The sequence below is a fragment of the Lycium ferocissimum genome, chromosome 6, assembly GCF_029784015.1.
Source record: "Lycium ferocissimum isolate CSIRO_LF1 chromosome 6, AGI_CSIRO_Lferr_CH_V1, whole genome shotgun sequence".
Lineage (NCBI taxonomy): Eukaryota > Viridiplantae > Streptophyta > Magnoliopsida > Solanales > Solanaceae > Lycium > Lycium ferocissimum.
In genome coordinates, this window is record NC_081347.1 from 11,843,042 (window position 1) to 11,865,448 (window position 22,407).

General features: G+C 39.0%; 1 pseudogene; it reads left to right on the plus strand.

The window, feature by feature from the left end:
- The window catches only part of LOC132061109 (serine/threonine-protein kinase ATG1t-like), a 62,585-nt pseudogene extending 40,185 nt beyond the window's left edge, over positions 1 to 22,400 (plus strand).
- Positions 22,401 to 22,407: the final 7 nt, after the last annotated feature.

Below are 22,407 nucleotides of genomic sequence, written 5' to 3' on the forward strand. Positions count from 1 at the left end.
AATGGCTTTGAACTTGTCCGGGTTAATTTCAATCCCCCGGTTTGACACCATGAAACTAAAAAACTTTCCAGATCGGACACCGAAGGCACATTTTTCCGGGTTAAGCTTCATGTTGTATTTGCGGAGTACATCAAAGGTTTCCTGCAAATATTTTAAATGGTCCTCTGTTTCCAGGGACTTGACCACCATGTCATCAATATAAACTTCTATTGTTTTCCCTATTTGTTCTTCGAACATTCCATTAACTAGGCGTTGGTAAGTTGCACCGGCATTTTTTAATCCGAAGGGCATGACATTGTAACAGTAAGTCCCGTATCGGGTAATGAAGGATGTTTTCTCTTGATCCTCCGGGTGCATCCTGATTTGGTTGTACCCAGAGTAAGCATCGAGAAAACTTAACATCTCAGGCCCGGCTGTTGCATCGATCATTCGATCGATGTGGGGAATCGAAAATGAATCCTTCGGGTATGCTTTGTTTAAATTCTTATAATCAACACACATTCTAAATTTATTACCTTTCTTCGGCACAACCACTACATTCGCTAGCCAGTCCGGGTATTTAACCTCCCAGATAGAACCTATTTTTAAAAGCTTTGTTACCTCATCCTTTACGAAGGCGTGTTTCGATTCTGCCATGGGCCTCCTTTTCTGTTTCACTGGGGGAAATCTCCCATCAAGGCTGAGCTTATGAGTCGTCACTTCCGGTGGCACACCTGTCATGTCTATATGGGACCATGCAAAACAATCGGCATTAGCTTGAAGAAATTTAATTAACTTATCCCTGAGCTCCGAGGTCAACCCCGTGCCCAGGTATACCTTTCTATCCGGTAGATATTCGAACAAGATGACTTGTTCCAGCTCTTTCACGTAGATTTGGTTGCATCCGAGTCATCCGGTAATACAAACGATCTGGGTACGCCGAAATCATCTTCTTCACCAACCGGATCCGATCCCTTCTGTTCTACTTTTGAACTCGCTGTTATACCCCATTTTAACCGAGGTCAAAATAGTTTACAATATCCCAGTAATTCCGGGGTTATTTAAAGTTTAAGGAGTCGCCACCTAATTATTTATGGTGAATTAGGGCACCTAAGGTTATTAAAGTAATTACCTAAAGTTGATTTTATTTTAAAGTCTACGAAACCAAATAATTCTAGGTACGGGTTCAACTAACCTAGAGGGAAGGTATTAGGCATCCTCTAAGTTCCATTAATAATGGTTAACCGACCGGACTTAGGTGAATTAATTAGGCTAAGTGTAAATAGAATGTTATAGAAAAGAAAGTAGCTTTATAAATATTGCTAAAGTTATAAATAAAATATAATAATGTTATTTCAAATAAGACTTGTAGAAAATATAATAGTTTGCATATAAGTAATAGCTTTTAAGAGAAGGCTCAGCAGATTTGAACCTTGAAATAAAATTATATTATATGAAGGTAGTGGTGTAGAAAATCTAGACTTATTTTATAAATAGGATGCAAAAGGAGATGGGATTTCTTTTATTAACTTTATTTAATTATATTCATTTTGAAAATATGCATAGTTGGATGAATCTTAAAAATAAAGTTTATAAAGTATACTTAAGTTGCTATTTACCTATTAGTGACGTTTTGAAATCTTAGGATAGTAAAAACAAGACACAATTCTCTTGATTCAAAATGTGTAGTCATGCTATTTCGAAAATCAATTACTCAAATAAATGTTATAGATATTATAAATAGTTTAGAATATAAATAGAAATGACTGTAATTAGTGGGATTAACTACCCATTATACTAACACTAAGCCACTAATTCTATTAAGGTTCATTCTAGCTAAGAAACCCAAAACAAAGTAAAATTTTAGTTGCATAATACAAGTTAAACACGCAAAGTAAAATAAAGGAGGGGAGAAAAATATAATTAATGGGTTCAGCCCATTTGTAGAACTATTGCTGCACCACTGTTGGTTTTTGGGCTTTGGCCCAGAAAGTTCCCTTTTTTATTTTATTGCTGCGGGCTGATCGGACACGAGAGGAAGATTTTGTTGGGCTTTTAGCCCAACACCGAACGCGGGAGGTGACGAGTCCCTCGGACTCGTGTGATAGTCATGCATAAAAATGAAGGAAAAGAGTTAGTACGCAGTCCATAAATAAGGTTAAACATATATAATGTAAGTTCGAGACAAACCAATAGATCATGTATACATTGTGTATATCTAGGTATATCTCGTGTATACATGCATATATTTCATAAACAAAATAGCAGATGGTGCACACGTATGCATTATTGGACCTTATGTGTTATTTACCTGTTTAGTCCTATATACAATATACCTAAGATGCATACACCACGATGTGTATATCAGATGTATATCAAATGTATATTCGGCTTTGGACAGGTTCTAAGTCCTGGAAACTCAGTCTAAGTATCCAAACTACAGTAGGCATATTTCAAATTCATTTAGCATAGATATCTGTTATAACTCCGACTTGATCTAGCCTTGAAATTTATTTCTAACTTCAGATAATTTCTCGGTTTTATGTCTAAAAGGGAAGCAACTGAAGAACACTGAACAGAATAAGAGACAAGAAATAACGTATTATATTTAGTATTCCTCATATATGTTGGATCTTTTAGCAATTAGGCAGAAAGAGGAATTGTCCAATTCAGGCTGCTAGTACAGGGGCAGAAGATAGCAATTTCTGGACTCCATAAAATACTTACTAAATGTGGCAATTCATAACTTAATGATTAAAACAGAGGACTGCTATACATTTTTGCAAATACCCAAGCGAATTCATATTAAGAAGCAGTGTTGACTTCCAATTATAAACTTCTATTTAAAATAGTCCAAGCGTTACTCAGGTATCTTTGAACATACGAGAGCCAATATAAAAAAAAAACTTGAGCAACTGATTTACATACTAAAGCAGAAACTAACTAAAACATAGTTAATCTACGAGAATTCGAAAATAGAATAGAACTGAACTAGACTAGAAAGGGAAACAAAACATGATAGTGGCTAAGTTTAGACAGGGACAAGAACTTAAATACCATGACCAACATGGTGATACTAAACAAACATCAAATGCCACAGCTAACAGGGTATGACTAACCAAACAAAAATGAGAAAAGATAGCAGGAAGAAGCACGACCGCAACGACCGGCAATATCAGTGCAACTGTCCTTCATAACACTTTCGACGAATGCAGCAATCTTTTAGTTCATTTAAGGTCTAGGCTAATGTCGGAGAACAGCTTCATGATTAAGACCCATTTACATCGTTAATGTATTTCATGCATACGGGACTCCGGCATTCATTGCGTTTTTTCAACGTAACGCAAAAATAGTCTCATTTGCAAATCCCATTTTAAACCAACACATAGTCCACGCAGGTTCACGGAAAACTGAAACCAAACAACACCTAGGCTTATGCTAAAAACTTATCAGACCGAACAAAATGACAATCACATAACTTCCTACTTGGAATTCAATCTAAAATGTTATATATAAAAAATAGACACACATATACTGGAATGAGGTCATACAACCATAACAAGCGTATAAAATGCGAGAGTATCTAAACGAATCCAGACAGTACCAATAAGCCCAGATTTGAGTGAAATGGTAATAATCAAGACATCACAACATGACTTTCTATACTAACGGAATTCTTAACAGAACAGTAAGTCGAAATGCATCAAACTTTACCTGTTTGTGGTGCAATGAACAAGGACGTTGAGGCCTCGAATCTACTCTCGTATTGACAGATTCGAAACTCGAGTCGAAAATGAAAATGTCTGTGTCGTAGTTGAAAAATTTTTGCCAAGCAGCGACGAAAGTTAATCGAATCATCGAGAACTTAACCTTTCATCACAAATCTCATAATTCAACAAAAGTATTTTTACGGTTTAAAATGTTCAAGACCAGATAAAAAAATAACTTAAAAAGAACTTTTCAAGCCAACCCCCAAAAAAACCCTCCCTCGGCTGAATGTTTAGCGATGTATTTATAGGTGTAAAAACTAAAGTCTAGGGTTTCAATTTGGGCGAGACCTTTTGTGAATAGCCGTTTGAAAACCCGAATCAAATCTTTAAAGTTGATCTCCTTTTCAGAAATTTCAGGAGTATTTTTGGCCCTTTACGTTGACCACATCGTTGAAGATGAGCGAGGGAGGTATTGCACGAAAATAGGGGTAAACAAAAGTCTGTGATGGTGGAAAGGGTTTGTTTCTTTGCTGGAAATTGAGAGGGAAGTGAGGAAGACGACAGAGAGAGGCAGGAACAGAGCAAATTGCACGAAAATGGGGTGGCAATCTGCCATGGTAGAAAGCTAATTCGTTTCTTATTTGGAAGAGGAAAGAAGTGAGAGATTAGAGAGAGAGGAGAGTATGTGGCTGAAGAGGAGAAGAAATTAGGGATTTGGGAAAAAAAAGAAAATATGGGCTTGGGCTGGTGAATTTCGGTTGTGGGCTGGACCGGGTAGGGAAGTAATGTGGGCTGATCCGTTGGAGTAGTGAAATGGGTAATGGGCTAATAATTTGGCTGAAAATTTATTGATCCTTCCTCCTTGGTTTAATTATTTTTGGGCTTCTTATCTAATAAATAGTACAATATATACTACGTGAAGATAATTAATATGTAGAAAAAAATAAGGATTTAACCAAGTGTTGTCTTGTAATTAATTTAATGAGTCCACCTGAAAATGAAACGATGATGAGCCATTTAAAATTTGTGATAAAGTACTGCTAGTAATGTTGAAAATAAAAGTAGCAAAAATAAAGTATTTAGCTCGTCGATAAATTTAGAAGCCCGAGTATATAAAATTAAATGAAGGAAGGACAAAATTGGGTGTCAACAGATGCCCCTCTTCGACCGGAGACGATGTAAGAGTTTTCGGGCGAAGAAATTGACGTAGTAGCCAATTTTGTTCCGATCAATAAATGTGAACTCGGAAGAATTTAAAAAAATATGGGCAGGAGAATTGGTGGCAAATATTATGGGACGGAAGGAATTATGACCAAACCTCAAATTTTGAATAGCCTATGTATCACGGATTTTGCGAAAATCAAACTGTATGCAGTTTGAAAGAAGCGGGTCGATACTGACGCTACGCTTTTGCCCCCAGTGTTGAATTATGGTGAGACTGGATATAGAAGAGGCTTGCAAGGTTGTGAAAGGAGTTGCTCGAGTAGAGTTTTAACGGTGGATATGAAAGAAAATTAACCTACGTATCACGTGTTTGTGGACGTAGGCGGAATTGAGTTCGAGAGTAGACCCGTGACCTTTGCTTGTGAGTTTGATATTCCTCTTCAGCAAATTTGCCCTAGTTCACTGCGTAAGATAAAGTTTCACGTTGCGCTGTGTCTCTGTAAGTTGTACTTTCTGTCAACACTAAAATTCATATCAAAATCAGTAATAAAGTCTGGGATAAAGTTGAAAATGTAAAATTTATAAAGAATGTAAAAATGATAATAAATATGAGTGTGAGAGTGAGGATGAAGCCGTGTGGCTTATAATGAGGCAGTGTGGCCAAATGTTGTCTCTGGTTGTCTTCAGGGACTTGAATGAATGTGTGATGTGTATGCCGAGGATGCAATAATATCTCCAGTTGTATTTGGAGATTTTAATGATAGTGATAAGGCCTCCGGCTGTCTTCCGGGACTTGATGATAAATGATGTCTGTGAATTTTAAGGTAAAGTCGTCAGAGTAAGTAAAGTGGATGTAAAGTAATAAAGTAGAGAGTAAAGTAAGCGTGTAGCCGTTTGGCTTATGCAGATGAGGCTGTGTAGCCATGTGATGTCTCCGGTTGTTTTCGGGGACTTGATGGTAAATGATATGCTGATGAGGCCGTGCAGCCAAACGATGTCTCCGGTTGTTTCGGGGACTCGATGATATCTGTGAAATTAGGGTAAAGTTATTAAAGTGAATGATAAGGCAATTGATGAAATAGAAAGTGAAGTAAGAGTGCAGCCGTCTGGCTTATGAAAATGAGGCTATATAGCCATATGATATCTCCAGTTGTCTTCGGAGACTTGATGAAGATTCCCGTAAAGTCTGGGGTAAGCCGTAAAGTAGGATGATGTCTCTGGTTGTCTTCGGAGGCTTCGATGCAGATTCCCGTAAAGTCCGGGTTAAGGCAGGTAAGATAGGTAAAGTAAATGATGTCTCCGGTTGTCTTCGGAGATTTGGTGAAAATTCCCGTAAAGTCCGGGTTAAAGTAGGTAAAGTGGGTAAAGTAAATGATGTGAATGCAAATTCCCGTAAAGTCCGGGGTAAAGTAGGTAAAGTAAATGATGTCTCCGGTTGTCTTCGGAGACTTGATGCCAATTCCCGTAAAGTTCGGGGTAAAGTTGTTAAAGTAAGTAAAGTGAATGCTGTCTCCGGTTGTTTTCGGAGATTTGGATGAAAATTCTCGTAAAGTCCGAGTAAGGTGGTTAAAGTAGGTAAAGTAAGAATGTAGATTCCTGTAAAGTTCAGGGTAAAGTCGTAAAGTTGGTAAAGTAGATGATGAGAATATAGATTCCTGTAAAGTTCAGGATAAAGTCGTAACGTTGGTAAAGTAGATGATAAAATAAAATGATAAAGTAAAGAGTAAAGTAAGTGCATAGCCGTTTGGCTAATAACGTTGATGGTATTGCGACAGGCCAAATTAATGACACGTAATCCTGATTCGATTCGTCTTCAATCTCGACAATCTACAAAACAGGTATACTTGTTAATGAGGTCATAAAAGCTGTTGTGATAAAATAAAATTGAAGATAAAGTTAGAAACAAAGCCGTTTGGCTTTTAATGCACGGCCATAATGAGCCAAGTGATGCTTTTCGGCCGGGATTGATAGACTTTGACCATCGGTCTCGCAGCCTTTTGTTCCTGCATTCAAAGAAAAGTTCTTAGTTTGGGGAGGGGAAGTTGATTCGTGTTAACTCGAAGCTTGACGTTGTTGGCGCTCTATTTGTCTTGTTTGTTTGGATCTTGTGATCTCCGTTCAAGCCTCAGTAGATGAATAGTAGTGAAACAATTGAAAGAAAGTGTTTCATTTGTCTATACTATTTCCTGTCTGGTAGTCTTAATCTTGTCGATGTCCAACCATTTTTGTCTATACGTTTTCAAAATATGCCCCAGTTTTGGTCAGAAGGGTGTACTAAACTTATGTTGTGGTGTGACCGAACCTTATATAGGTTGCCTACGTATCCCGCCAAAGGAATCAGGTCAGAACGTAGTTCGTATGGTACATAGAATGTGGTTTGAAGTTTTCTAATAAAGGGACCGAACCCGATATGGATTGCCTACGTATCCCGCCGAGGGAATCAGGTCAGCGTAGTTCTGTCATGTAAATGGCTAAGGGTTTGTTGGATTTCTAACTAAATACGACTGTCCGTATGTTGATAGTCTACGAATCCCGCCGAGGGAATCAGGCCGTGTGTAGTTCTCCTTGTATAAGGATTTTTGGATTTTTCGTTATAATGCAACCGAACCCAATGTGGGCTGCCTACGTATCCCACCACGGGAATCAGGTCAGCGTAGTTCATACCATATTAAAGGGAAGGTTGAAAACTAGGTTGTCTGACCTAATGGCGTCTTTCAATGTCTTCTTGATTTGAATAACATTGTCTATCGGCTATTTCAATTTCTTCTAAGTGGAATCTGTCTTATCCTCTAATTTCTTTGTTATTCTCTCGGGTGTATGCTGTCTATTTGTTTATGTCGCAGTCATAGAGTTGGCATATTTTATAAATAAAGTAGAAAACAATAATAGATGATTGAGGAAAAATCATAAATGCATTCATAGTTTTTGCAATTTAAGCTTCCAAAAGATGAGGCAAAACAACAAAAGTTTTAGGGCACAATTTAAGCCTCAATTTTAAAATTGTGCTCTCTCAAAAGTTCACTACATGTTCAAATCTACCAAGACTCCGGCGAACCAGGGACGGAGTACAAGTCCAATTCTTTAGAGTTTCTCCTGGTTCGGCACCCCAGATGGTCGGTGTCTCGGTGTTGTAAGTAGTTGTAGTAGCAATCTTCGTTGGTGCTTGTCTTTGGACTGTTTCCACGGGAGTGATAAAGGTTGATGGCATGATGGCTTTCACATCTCCATCTTTCTCAACAGTGATCATGTTCACGTTGGCATTTTCATGAGTAGGTAAAGGGTTGTTGTCCACATTGGGCCGAGCTCCAGTAAGTTGGATCGCTCCCTCTTTAATCAAGGCTTCAATTTTGTTTTTGAGGCCATAGCAATCCTCAGTGTCATGCCCAGCAACTCCAGAATGATATGCACAACGTTTAGAACCATCAAACCATCTTGGAATGAGATCGGGAATTTTCCCTTCAATCGGTTGTATCACGCCTGCTGCTTTCAATCTTTCGAACAATTGAGCCAAGGGTTCAGCGAACCGAGTGTAATTACGGGTATTTTTGATGTCAGTGTTTGGACGAGTTTTGGGTGTAGCATGTGGTCGATTTTGGTAAGTAGGAGCTTGAACAGGTTGATATGGACGTGGGTTTTGATATGGAGGTGCTCGGGGTTGGTAGTAATTTGCTTGGGTATTGTAGACAGGGTAAGGAGATAGTGGAGTTTGGTAAGGTTCAACGTAATGGTGAGGGTAGAAAGGCGGTTGTGGATGGTTAAAGTATGTAGTGGCTTGGCTCGGCTTATGTCCTTGGACATTCATGATTGCGGCGGACGATCTTCTTTCTTCTTTTTAAGCCCACCGATAGAACCGACATTGAATGGTTTTGTTTACGAACTTGCAAAGCCGTAAGATCTGAATTTTTTCATTTGATTCCTTCTTCCAAGGCTTCACCCATTCGGACAACACGTAAATTTTTGTCCCATCATACCTATCATTTTCTCATAAAATATGCCGGCCTGGCATTCAATGAAGGTGGCAGTCATTTCTCTATCGTTCATCGGGGGTTAAACCCTGGCTGCTTCTGACCTCCAACGCAGTGCATACTCGCGGAACGACTCAGTTGACTTCTTGGTTAACTTGGTCATGTAGACTCTATCTGGTGTGATATCGGTGTTGAAACTGAATCGGTCCATAAAGTCTTGGGCCATGTCACTCCAACCACGCCACTTGCGGACATCTTGTTGTGTATACCAGGCAAGAGCTTCGCCAGATAAGCTTCTTATGAACGGTTTCATCCTTATGTTCTGATCTCTACCGACTCCAACCAGTTTGTCACAGTAAGCCCTTAAGTGTGTATGGGGATCGCCAGTTCCATTGAAAGTATCAAATTTCGGCGGTTTGTAGCCTACAGGTAAGTCAACATCAGGCTGAACGCACAGATCCTCATATTCTACACTCTTAGTTCCCCTAGCAACTTGAAGGTTTCTCATTGCTTCTTTGAGACTGTGGATCTCTTTTAGCAACATATCGTCTGCCCTTGCTTTTGCCTCTTTCTCCATTTCCTCGTATTGATCTACTTCGCCGGAACTTCGATCACATCTTGGATTGGTATAAGCTTGTGTTTCAGCTGCATATACCGGAGGGACATATTGCGTGTTAGGAGTGGCAAAATGTGCCCCCTGTATATGCTTGGTTGGATAAGTTTGGACAGTGGGGTGTTTTGGACTGGAGGTGGTGTGTTATAAGCGGTGTTTGTAGGTAGTTGGTTTGGTGGGTTTAGAGGAGTAGTTGTAGGTGGTGGATTAGTGTTGGTAAGTGACGGAATATAAGGAGTGTGAACTTGTGATTGATTTGGTGGGTTGACGGGTGGTGGATTAGGAGTAGCGTAGGTATTGTAGGTAGGTAGTTGATTTTGTGGAGGAGTACAGGTAATGTGGGTGGGTGGTTGACTTTGTAGAGGGGTATAGACGGATGATGGATTTGGTGGAGGAAAGTTGTTATTGGTGGGTGCATTATTTTGTGGAGGAAAGTGTTCAGGGACTGGAGATTCAAGTGATGGAAAACGAGGTGGATTTGGTGCGACAGTTCTGGGTTCAGGAGGTGGACTTTGGAGTGTAACGGATAAGTTAGTCAGGTCCCTAACCCGATTTAGTTCGCCACGTAGGTCCTCAATCTCTTGAGTCAAGCGGGCGATATGTTCATCATGTTGCATAGTATTTCTATGTTCAGAAGTCTCGGGAGGATCGTTAGAGATCACGATGTTTTCTAAACCAGTTGAAATAGATACAGCCGGATCAGACATAATAATTTCTTTTCCTTGCACGGCCCAGCTACGTCGAGGTAATGATGACGTTTTTGACCTTGTGCGGTAAGGATGGTCGGCCAGCTCGAGTGTCAACACGAATCAACTCTTTTGGAATAAACATAAAAGAAACATAAATTGCAAATGATGTTAGTCTCATTAAACTATCTAGGTAAAGTCATGATCACGTAGAGTCAAGTAAGTCATGTAGCAAATAATTCATCAAATAAAATCAAACAAGTTGTCAAACAAATAAGTGTCCTAATATGCATGTGACCTCTTTGTGCCAGAGGTAGGCCTAACGTTTGTCTGAAGGGTAAAGTGTGTCATAATACGTCATTCCATTGCTTTTGATTAATTAAACAAATTCTATTTCCCAAAATAAAGTACAAAATGTAATAGTTATTACATATTAAATGGATACAACATAAAGTATTTCCTAATACAATTTCCTACGTCTAAATGTACAGCTCCATTTTGTGATGTCACTGGTCTTCGTCGATTGTGGATCACGGACATACTCCAATGTAGATTCATACCTGTCACAGAAATGTTAGTCATTCCCTCCCTCCTAAAGTTTAATTAATTAAAGCAAATAGTCAATATTTAGGCACACTTACCTTCAAACATGCACATAAGTATGATTTAGTGTCACTTGGGGTCGTGAACCCACTTGGACGTTTGGGTAAAGTCATCTAATGGGTTTAATACACCAAGGGTGTTAAACCTCTAGGTCATGAAATGTATGCTCCTAATAACGGGTGTTGGTTTAGCTCTATCCTAGGTTGACTAAGAGTTGGTTTACTAGACGCAAGGTCCGAGCGGACTACTCGAGTGAGAAGGCTACGCGGTCACCGGTATTCGGACACCCCGCGCATATGCCAACTCTCCTAAAATTTGGTTTTTTGAAAGAAATTTGCGGGTGCGCAAAACACACCTCGCGTGTACGTGTGATAGTGCGAATTTTCAGATGTGAAGAAAAGTGATACGGGATGACAGTTATATCAAAGCAGTAACAGTTAACAATTTATATCAAACAAACAGTTAATAGCATGAAAAGACAGTTAATCAACAATAAAGTAATAAACAAACACACAAAGCCTATTTAAACTAATTCCGTTATGGTTAGAACCTAAGTGAATCTCCAGCAGAGTCGCCAAGCTGTTACACCCCATTTTAACCGAGGTCAAAATAGTTTACAACATCCCGGTAATTCCGGGGTTATTTAAAGTTTAAGGAGTCGCCACCTAATTATTTATGGTGAATTAGGGCACCTAAGGTTATTAAAGTAATTACCTAAAGTTGATTTTATTTTAAAGTCTACGAAACCAAATAATTCTAGGTACGGGTTCAACTAACCTAGAGGGAAGGTATTAGGCATCCTCTAAGTTCCATTAATAATGGTTAACCGACCGGACTTAGGTGAATTAATTAGGCTAAGTGTAAATAGAATGTTATAGAAAAGAAAGTAGCTTTATAAATATTGCTAAAGTTATAAATAAAATATAATAATGTTATTTCAAATAAGACTTGTAGAAAATATAATAGTTTGCATATAAGTAATAGCTTTTAAGAGAAGGCTGACAGATTTGAACCTTGAAATAAAATTATATTATATGAAGGTAGTGGTGTAGAAAATCTAGACTTATTTTATAAATAGGATGCAAAAGGAGATGGGATTTCTTTAATTAACTTTATTTAATTATATTCGGCTGAATATATGCATAGTTGGATGAATCTTAAAAATAAAGTTTATAAAGTATACTTAAGTTGCTATTTACATATTAGTGACGTTTTGAAATCTTAGGATAGTAAAAACAAGACACAATTCTCTTGATTCAAAATGTGTAGTCATGCTATTTCGAAAATCAATTACTCAAATAAATGTTATAGATATTATAAATAGTTTAGAATATAAATAGAAATGACAAGTAATTAGTGGGATTAACTACCCATTATACTAACACTAAGCCACTAATTCTATTAAGGTTCATTCTAGCTAAGAAACCCAAAACAAAGTAAAATGTTAGTTGCATAATACAAGTTAAACACGCAAAGTAAAATAAAGGAGGAGAGAAAAATATAATTAATGGGTTCAGCCCATTTGTAAAACTGTTCTTTGCACCACTGTTGGTTTTTGGACTTTGGCCCAGAAAGTTCCCTTTTTATTTTATTCTTTGCTGGTTGATCGGACACGAGAGGAAGATTTTGTTGGGCTTTTAGCCCAACACCGAACGTTGGAGGTGACGAGTCCCTCGGACTCGTGTGATAGTCATGCATAAAAATGAAGGAAAAGAGTTAGTATGCAGTCCATAAATAAGGTTAAACATATATAATGTAAGTTCGAGACAAACCAATAGATCATGTATACATTGTGTATATCTAGGTATATCTCGTGTATACATGCATATATTTCATAAACAAAATAGCATATGGTGCACACGTACGCATTATTGGACCTTATGTGTTATTTACCTGTTTAGTCCTATATACAATATACCTAAGATGCATACACCACGATGTGTATATCAGATGTATATCGAATGTATATTCGGCTTTGGACAGGTTCTAAGTCCTGGAAACTCAGTCTAAGTATCCAAACTACAGTAGGCATCTTTCAAATTCATTTAGCATAGATATCTATTATAACTCCGACTTGATCTAGCCTTGAAATTTATTTCTAACTTCAGATAATTTCTCGGTTTTATGTCTAAAAGGGAAGCAATCAAGAACCTTTGACGAAGAATAAGAGACAAGAAATAACGTATTATATTTAGTATTCCTCATATATGTTGGATCTTTTAGCAATTAGGCGAAAGAGGAATTGTCCGATTCGAAAGTACGCTAGTACGGGGGCGAGTAAGATAGCAATTTGGACTCCATAAAATACTTACTAAATGTGGCAATTCATAACTTAATGATTAAAACAGAGGACTGCTATACATTTTTGCAAATACCCAAGCGAATTCATATTAAGAACGTGTTGACTTCCAATTATAAACTCCTATTTAAAATAGTCCAAGCGTTACTCGGGTATCGAACATACGAGAGCCAATATAAAAAAAACTTGAGCAAAAGCGATTTACATACTAAAGCGAGAAACTAACTAAAACATAGTTAATCTACGAGAATTCGAAAATAGAATAGAGCGAACTAGACTAGAAAGGGAAACAAAACATGATAGTGGCTAAGTTTAGACGTGGACAAGAACTTAAATACCATGACCAACATGGTGACACTAAACTAAACAAACATCAAATGCCACGCCAACAAGGTATGACTAACCAAACAAAAATGGGAAAAGATAGCAAAAGGAAGAAGCACGACGGCAACGCAATAGGCACTATCGTTGCAAACTCCTTCATAACACTTTCGACGAATGCAGCAATCTTTTAGTTCATTTAAGGTCTAGGCTAATGTCGGAGAACAGCTTCATGATTAAGACCCGACTGTACTGTTAATGTATTTCATGCATACAGGACTCCCGGCATTCATTAACTGCTTTCAACAGAACGCAAAAATAGTCTCATTTGCAAATCCCATTTTAAACCAACACATAGTCCACGCAGGTTCACGGAAAACTGAAACCAAACAACACCTAAGCTTATGCTAAAAACTGATCAGACCGAACAAAATGACAATCACATAACTTCCTACTTGGAATTCAATCTAAAACGTTATATATAAAAAATAGACACACATATACTGGAACGAGGTCATACAACCATAACAAGCGTATAAAATGTGACAGTATCTAAACGAATCCAGACAGTACCAATAAGCCCAGATTTGAGTGAAATGGTAATAATCAAGACATCACAACATGACTTTCTATACTAACGGAATTCTTAATAGAAGAGTAAGTCGAAATGCATCAAACTTTATCTGTTCGTGGTGCAATGAACAAGGGCGTTGAGGCCTCGAATCTACTCTCGTATTGACAGATTCGAAACTCGAGTCGAAAATCAAAATGTCTGTGTCGTAGTTGAAAATTTTTGCCAAGCAGCGACGAAAGTTAATCGAATCATCGAGAACTTAACCTTTCATCACAAATCTCATAATTCAACAAAAGTATTTTCTGGTTTAAAATGTTCAAGACCAGATTTAAAAAAAAATAACTTAAAAAGAACTTTTCAAGCCAACCCCCAAAAAACCCTCCCTCGGCTGAATGTTTAGCGATGTATTTATAGGTGTAAAAACTAAAGTCTAGGGTTTCAATTTGGGCGAGACCTTTTATGAATAGCCGTTTGAAAACCCGAATCAAATCTTTAAAGTTGATCTCCTTTTCAGAAATTTCAGGAGTATTTTTGGCCCTTTACGTTAACCACATCGTTGAAGATGAGCGAGGGAGGTATTGCACGAAAATGGGGGTAAACAAAAGTCTGTGATGGTGAAAAGGGTTTGTTTCTTTGCTGGAAATGGAGAGGGAAGTGAGGAAGACGACAGAGAGAGGCAGGAACAGAGCAAATTGCACGAAAATGGGGTGGCAATCTGCCATGGTAGAAAGCTAATTCGTTTCTTATTTGGAAGAGGAAAGAAGTGAGAGATTAGAGACAGAGGAGAGTATGCGGCTGAAGAGGAGAAGAGATTAGGGATTTGGGAAAAAAAAGAAAATATGGGCTTGGGCTGGTGAATTTCGGTTGTGGGCTGGACCGGGTAGGGAAGTAATGTGGGCTGATCCGTTTGAGTAGTGAAATGGGTAATGGGCTAATAATTTTGCTGAAAATTTATTGATCCTTCCTCCTTGGTTTAATTATTTTTGGGCTTCTAATCTAATAAATAGTACAATATATACTACGTGAAGATAATTAATATGTAGAAAAAAATAAGGATTTAACCAAATGTTGTCTTGTAATTAATTTAACGAGTCCACCCGAAAATGAAACGATGATGAGCCATTTAAAATTTGTGATAAAGTACTGCTAGTAATGTTGAAAATAAAAGTAGCAAAAATAAAGTATTTAGCTCGTCGATAAATTTAGAAGCCCGAGTATATAAAATTAAATGAAGGAAGGACAAAATTGGGTGTCAACACTCGCTACCATTAATTTCTATTTGGTGTCTTTGCCTCCGATTAATTCATCATCTCTTTGGTCCGGCTTTTTTGGAAAAAATGGCGCTTCCTCGATCGCGAACATCTCCCTTGCAGCGGGCTGTTCACCTCAGATAGTTTTAATCCCCTCCGGGGTCGGGAACTTCAGCAACTGATGTAGTGTTGACGGTATTGCTCTCATGCTATGAATTCACGATCTACAAAGCAAAGCATTATACTTCATATCTCCCTCGATGACATAGAATACCATCTGTTGTATGGTGCCGTCAATGTTGACCGGTAAAGAAATTTCTTCCTTCATGGTTTCACTCGCCATATTGAACCCATTGAGTACCCGGGCTACCGGCACAATCTGGTCGAGTAGCCTTAGCTGTTCGACTACTCTCCACCGGATAATGTTGGCCAAGATACCTGGGTCAATCAAAATACATTTAACTTGTGATTTGAAAATAAGAATATAAATTATCAATGCATCATTGTGCGGTTGAATGATGCTTTCTACATTCTTGTTGTTGAAGGAGATGGAACCTTCGGGTATGTACTCCCGGCTCGCTTCTCATGCACGACTGAAACCTTTATTCGTTTCATAACCGGCCCCCGAGGAGCATTTGTTCCCCCAATTATCATGTTGATCACATGTTGAGGTTCCATCGGTTCGGTCCATTTGTGAGATTCCCTTTCCTTATAGTGGCTTTTAGCTCTTTCACTTAGAAATTCTCGAAGGTGACCATTCTTCAATAAGCGAGCGGCCTCCTCCCTTAGTTGGCGACAGTCCTCAGTTTTGTGCCCATGGGTTTCATGATATTCACACACCACGCTCAGGTCCCGTTAACCCGGGTCTGACCTCAATGGCCTTGGCCATCGTGCTTCTGTGATACGGCCGATAGCGGAGACGAAATCCGAGGTGTTGACGTTGAAGTTGTACTCCGATATCCTTGGTGGGTCTTTGTTGCTAGCTGAACTCCCGGCATCGCTTCTAAATGATAAACCTCGACTGTTCAACGGGCGCTCGGCCCGTTTATCACCCCGACCAGAGAAGTGACTGGGGCCAACCCTTGATCTTTCTGATCTGAAGCTCAGTTTTTTCGAATAAGAGTATGGCCAGTATCTTTCCCTCGATGATGGCGTTCCCTCGATGATCGAGTCTCCAGCTCGTAAACTTTTCTCGGCCTTTCAGAGCTTTTACTCATATTTATGGGTCCCGGGGGGAGCTCGAGTTGGTTATCCTCTATCCGAATCTTTGATTCGTACCTGTTATGAACATCTGCTCAGGTTACAGCCTCATATTCCAACAAATTTTCTTTCAGTTTGAATGAGACCGTCGAGCTACGAGGATTAAGCCCTTTGGTAAAAGTTTGTGCAGGAGAGGTGTGTCTATTTGCAGAACCAGTTTAGATTCGTACCGGGGCGCTCGACTACAGAAGCCATTCATATTGTAAGGAGATTGGTAGAGCACTATAGGGAGCGGAAGAGGGACTTGCACATGGTATTCATTGACCTAGAAAAAGCTTACGACAAAGTGCCAAGAGAGGTCCTATGGAGATGCTTGGAGGCTAAAGGTGTACCTGTGGCATACATTAGAGCAATAAAGGACATGTATGATGGAGCTAAGACCAGGGTAAGGACGGTAGGGAGGAGACTCGGAGCACTCCACGTTCGATGGGGTTGCATCAGGGATCAACTCTTAGCCCGTTTCTATTTGCCTTGGTGATGGATGAATTGACGCGACAAATACAAGGTGAGATGCCTTGGTGTCTGTTGTTCGCGGATGACATAGTTCTGATTGACGAGACTCGCAACGGAGTTAACGATAAGCTGGAGGGATGGAGACAGACGTTGGAGTCTAAAGGATTTAAATTGAGTTAAACCAAGATAGAATATTTGGAGTGCAGGTTCAGTGGCGTACTGCATGAGGCTGACGAGAAAGTGAGGCTTAGTACCCAGGCCATTCAAAAGAAAGGAAGTTTCAAATATCTTGGGTCTATTATATAGGGAGATGGGGATATCGACGACGATATTTCACATTGTATTGGTGCAGGGTGGATGAAATGGAGGATCGCCTCCAGAGTGCTGTGTGATAAGAAAGTGCCACCAAAACTTAAAGGCAAGTTCTACAAAGTGGTAGTTAGACCAACTTTATTGTACGGGGCGGAGTGCTAGCCAGTCAAGAACTTTCACGTTCAGAAAATGAAAGTCGCGAAAATGCGAATCTTTGCGATGGATGTGTGGGCACACTAGGAGGGATAGAATTAGGAATGAAGATATCCAGGACAAGGTGGGAGTGGCATTGGTGGAGGACAAGATGCGGGAAGCGAGGCTGAGATGGTTTGGGTATGTGAAGAGGAGAGGCACAGATGCTCTAGTGCGGAGGTGTGAGAAGTTGGCTATGGACGGTTTCAGGAGAGGTAAAGGGAGGCCGAAGAAGTATTGGGCAGAGGTGATTACACAGGATATGGCACAGTTTCAGCTTACCGAGGACTCAGATTAGGATAGAAGGCTAGGTTGCTTACCCTTTCACCATAGTAGTTGTAGTTTTGCTCATTCGTTTATTGCCATTTGATTTCTGCATTTGATTTCTGCTTATATTTGTTGGGCCTTTGTACTTTGATTATCTTATTTATCTATAGTAGTTAATGCTCCTTTCTTTCCGGACTATTCTACCATGACTTTCTCGCTTTTGTTATTCCTTGTTTTCATATTGTTTTTGATATGCTTGGCCCTATCTGACCTTTTGTCTTGTTTTTCCTCTCTTGAGCCGAGGGTCTTTCGAAAACAGCTGCCCTACCTTTCAAGGTGGTGGTTAGGTCTGCGTACACTCTACCCTCCCCAGACCTCACATGGTGGGATTCTACTGGGCTTCTTGTTATTGTTGTTGTTGTTGTTGTTGTTGGTAAAAGCTTTTGCAGCCCATTCCTCCGGAACCGGAGGGAGCTCCATCCATTCCCTTTGGAAACGGTTGACAAATTCTCGTACTAATTCATCATCCATTTGGGCTATGCGGAAGATGTCCGCCTTCCGAGCCTGCACCTTTTTAGCCCCGGCATGGGCTTTTATGAACGCATCTGTGAGCATTTCGAAAGAAGTGATTGAATGCTCAGGCAGATGGTCATACCAGGTCAGCGCCCCTTTCGATAGTGTTTCCCCAAATTTTTTTAGCAAAACGGACTCAATTTCATCCTCTTCGACGTCATTGCCTTTTATGGCACAGGAGTACGAAGTCACGTGCTCCTGTGGGTTCGTTGTGCCGTCGTATTTCTGGATATCCGGCATTTTAAATCTCTTCGGGATTAACTTTGGAGCCGCACTTGGAGGGAAAGGTCTTTGAATGTACCTCTTTGAATCCGACCCTTTTAGAATAGGTGGAGCCCCCGGTATCTGATCCACTCGAGAGTTATACGTTTCCACCCTCTTCTCTGTTGAATCTACCTGCTTTGCCAAGGTCTCGAGCATCTTTAGAACTTTGATGGATGAACCGGCTCCTGATCCATTACTCTTCACTATCCGTGTTTCATCTCTTCTTGGTTCAGTGGCGCCTTTTGATCTTTCCGGGGCTGCCTTATCATTTTTGCTTTGCAGCTGAGCTATTGCAATTCCCTGTTCAGCTATGGCGATTCCCTGTTCCTACAACATTTCAAAAATTAAACGTAAGTTAACCTCATCCGGAGTATCCGGTGCTTTCCGGCCTTGGGCCCGGGATAAAGTAATTGAGTTATGAGTAGTCAAGGGATCAGTGGCCGGTAAGGTGGCATTCTCTTGGTTCACGGTGTTCTGCCGGTTGAGGCCTTCCCTCGAATCAACAGAGTTTGGGTCGACTGGATCTGGGTTTCGTAACCCACTGTTCTCGTTTTCAGCCACAATCTCATTGTTGTTAACATGAACAGACTGTCCGCTGCTTGCCATTTGTCCGTTTTTTAGTAGAAATTAGCAGACGATTCCTTAGTCAAACGGGTAAAAGGAGGTAGAAGCTAAGATTAAAAAAACGCTATTATCCTAGCCTCACGGTGGGCGCCAAACTGTTTACCTCGAATTTCGGTAACAATTGAATTTATTATGATTTTTAATCTATTATTCGGTTGATATGAAATTGATATGGACTTATTTGTAATAATATATATAGATATGTAAGTTTTCATCTATAATAAATATATTGATATTGGTGATTGAGCTAAGTGTATATATATATATATATATATGGCAATATATTGTATTGAGTGAATGAACAAGCCAAAGTATACTTCAAATTCGGACTAAAATGAGAGAGAGAGAGAGAGCTTCAATATATTTTTCTATTACAATGTTCTAGATCTCAAAAGCCAACCCCTAAAAGTAGGGAAATGTCCTCTATTTATAGGTTTGCCTCATGGGCCTTGAATACAATACAAAACCTTTTAAAATAAAGAAACCCTAAAAGGATAAGATAGTACCGTACGGTCTGACACCCGTACGGCTGTCAGTATAAAATGACAGAACGGTCCTGACGCGTGGTAGCACCGCAACTGGTAAACCGGACCAACGGCCATGATAAGTTCGGACATGGAGAAACCGGACTAACGGTCACGTTGAGTTTGGTTCGGTGATGCCGGATCAACGGATACACTTCTCTTATCTCAGGTTAGCCGCATCCGGTGCCATTCCCCCGGTTTGAAGAAAAGATCGAACATACTCGTGTTCATTTGGTCCTACCCTCGGCACCCGATCTCACCGGTCTTGCATTGGCCCGATTTTTACCGTATACATCTTTTTTGTCCTTTATTCTGCATAAATTAATTGTCTAAAATGTTGTTTCAGTTTCTTCAACTAACATTTGACATTCCTATTACCGTCTCGAGCTGATATTCAAACCCCTTCCGCCGGTTGAGTAGCTGATTATGTGTGCTTCAGTTTTGGAATTAAAAGAAAAAAAACAATGTTAACTTAGGAAAAGGTTTTGAGAAGGTGAAAGGAAGTTTGAGATATAAAAGTAGGGCCTAATTCCTTAATTACGGCGAAGAAGGGAATAAGGAAGCATGAAAATGTAGAAAGTTGGAGAAATTGTGTCCAAAAGAGAAGAAAAAATAGCAATAGATATCTATGAGAAGAAATGAATAAAGAGTCCCCTAACACAAACACAACCTACAAAAATTTAGTACACCAGCTTAATAAATCTACAAGTGGGCCACATCGCATACAATTCCTTATCTGGTAATCTTTTTGTTCGTTGTTTTTACAAGTTTCTATTCGCCATTGCTTTATCAAAAAAAAAAAAAAAAGGTTGCTATTCTTCATTGTTCTCTTCTTTTTTGTCTTGTTGAATTTTGTTCACCTTTGAATAATTATGCTCAAAATACATGATGTTTATCTTATTTATTTATTTATTTATTTATTTTTGTGTCTGATAATGTTCTAATTCAGTTCATTTCTGGTTCAGAACATTCTTTTATCTAGCATGAAGAATGATTGCTGATTTTGGTCTCTCAAGGTAAAGAAATGTGATATTGAATTTTCAAACAGGGACTGTCAAATGCTTGACATCATTAACAATCTCTTTATCTTCTTATTCTTGGAGCAGAGTGTTAAATCCGAACGACCTTGGAGAAACAGTCTGTGGGTCCCCTTTTTACATGGCTCCAGAAATTCCACAATTTAAAAAATATGATGACAATGTAAGAATAATTACTACAACTATATTTATTACAGAGATGAGACAAACTACTATATTTATTACAGAGATGAGACAAACTGACACGCATTATTCTGAATAGGTTGATATGTGGAGTCTTGGTGCAACTCTTTTTGAACTACTTAATGGTTACCCTCCCTTCCACGGTAGAACTAGTGTTCAGGTAATAGCATTTTTCCAATGCAAAGGCCTTTCTCTGTTTGGATTCACCATCTTTAATTATTTATGTTTTTAGAAAACAATAGATACCGTAGAATATCAAGGCATCTCTACGTCTTCTTTTCTCTGAGCCGATTCTTCCTCAGTTGCACCCGGATTGTGGTGACTTGTGCTCAAGACTATTGTCTATCGATCCAGGTTTGCAGATTTGTGTACTCAATATCATTTGTTTTTCCTTCCTACCTCATTAAAATTTGATAAAAATCTCCTTATATCTGCAGAGAAACGGATCTCTTTTAAAGAGTTTTGTCAACATGACTTTTTGAAGATAGACGAAAAGGGGAGATGAGAGCTTCTGTTAGAGGTCAAAAACATCCGGATATCTAATTGAGCAGAAGTGCTCACCAGTATCATCATCAATGTTTATACGTGGATTCTATTTTTCCTTGTCACCTTTTGTGAGATCAACTTCTTTTTCATGCTGGTTCACTCTAGGCTAGTGACTTGTCTATCAATTTCGAATCATGTAAAGGTGTCACTTTCAGAAATCAAAACTCATCCCCTTCTGCTTCATTTGCTTGTGAATTATCGTATACAACCTGATATCAATTGAACATCCTAGTTCTCTTTTTGCTGATGATTCAGTCAGGTTTTACCCTTCTAATAACTAGCTTCAGTAGCATTGATTCCTAAACTACCTAAGTTCTCCTGCTTCAAGCCTTTAATCTTTGGCCATCAGAGTAAAGGACAAATAAATGGCTTTCTCCAAATTCTTCAAATCGATCATATTGAGTTGGGGAAATTTGTTCAGTTTAATAAAAAATCTTCATCATTCCTTGCCATCTGAGTAAAGGACGAATAACTGGTTTTCGCAAATTCAAATTGATTAAATGGAGTTTATGAAATTCCTTCACCTCCTGGGCAGCTGTCGATTGCTATCTTCGGTGACTTGAATGTGAAACAATCAGTCAGACTTTTTAAAAGATAGTGACTGGAAATCGTTTTGTGAAAATTTAACAAGAAGTTGACTAGTAGACTAGTCGTTACTTGATTAGTGTTAATTGTGTCATTTAACATGCCTGAAAGATGGGGTCATTGGCATGGGCTTCTGGGTGGGTTTATTGGTATTTGGTTTGGATATGTTTGAAGTGGCTCGAACATGTGTTTTAATTATGACATATGTCATTCATGTAGCCTGTGTGGACTATGGTGAATGCAACGATAATAGTATAAAATAAAGGGTAACAACAAGTATTTTTGTTGCCAACTTTTAAGTAAAGGCAAAGTTAAGCGAAAGACAATATTAGTTTAGGGGCAAACTTAGACTCTTTCCACGACAATAATTCAACCATTCAAGTCTAAATAGTCTTGTTTCGTTGACAGCTGCTGGAGTTTAGC